Consider the following 844-nt stretch of genomic DNA (forward strand, 5'->3'; position numbering starts at 1 on the left):
TTTTTTCAAATGACTATAGTGTGGTTCACACAATTGTTGATTCCACCTTTAACATAAGCTTTTTTTGAAACAATAACTGTGGATCTAAGCGCTTTAGGAACCCTTGCTGCTTTTTATATTTAAAGAGGAACTGCAGTCTGCTCACATAATTTGTAATAAAAACATCTTTGCCATTCTGAAGCTTCCCTCCAACAACTTTGCATATTATTTTATATATACTGTGACTCTGTACTTGCCAAATATGCTGCAGAATTCTCCCTCCACTGAGTGACTGCATCCATTTTAACTGTGGGCAGCTAAAGCTTCATTTCCTGGATTTACACAGACACACAGAGGCACACCTCCAACTCTGCAGCCCTGCAGCTCTCATTGGCCCTCTTTACTATCCAAAGTTAAAACAACAAGGGCAATACTTACCTGGTAGGGGAGATACCATGATCATGAAGGTGGTTCTCCCAGGGCGAGGCTCTGTCATTGGGTTCTGGCTGTGCTGATGATTTCCTCAAATGTGGGAAACTCGACTGCATAATTTGTGGTAGTGGGGGACTGTGCTTGCGCTTAAAAAACAAAAAACAAAGGCAGAAGATTTAATAGATGTAAAGTTAAAAAAATGACTAAAGATCCGGTTTAAGTCAAAACAAAATTCACTTACTGTGGCCCCTCCTGCACCCCTCATTTTTGTCCATCAACATATTACCAAAATTAGAAGAGAGAGAGAAAAAAATAACCAATGGCATGCATAGGTGGGTGCATAAGTAACCCCCAGCCATAATCATAGCCCACAACACTGATGTTGGTGGCTGCAATAGAAATCTCCTTCACTAGCGATCAGTGGCAGTGGTGT

The 844-nt window shown here is 41.0% G+C and overlaps 1 pseudogene; it reads left to right on the forward strand.

Annotated features, from left to right (window-relative positions):
- Positions 1-409: 409 nt before the first annotated feature.
- Positions 410-561, forward strand: LOC143990983 (U1 spliceosomal RNA; annotated as a pseudogene).
- Positions 562-844: the final 283 nt, after the last annotated feature.

The sequence above is a fragment of the Lithobates pipiens genome, unplaced genomic scaffold, assembly GCF_037356315.1.
Source record: "Lithobates pipiens isolate NorthernLeopardFrog02 unplaced genomic scaffold, aLitPip1_a1.2 Scaffold_18, whole genome shotgun sequence".
Lineage (NCBI taxonomy): Eukaryota > Metazoa > Chordata > Amphibia > Anura > Ranidae > Lithobates > Lithobates pipiens.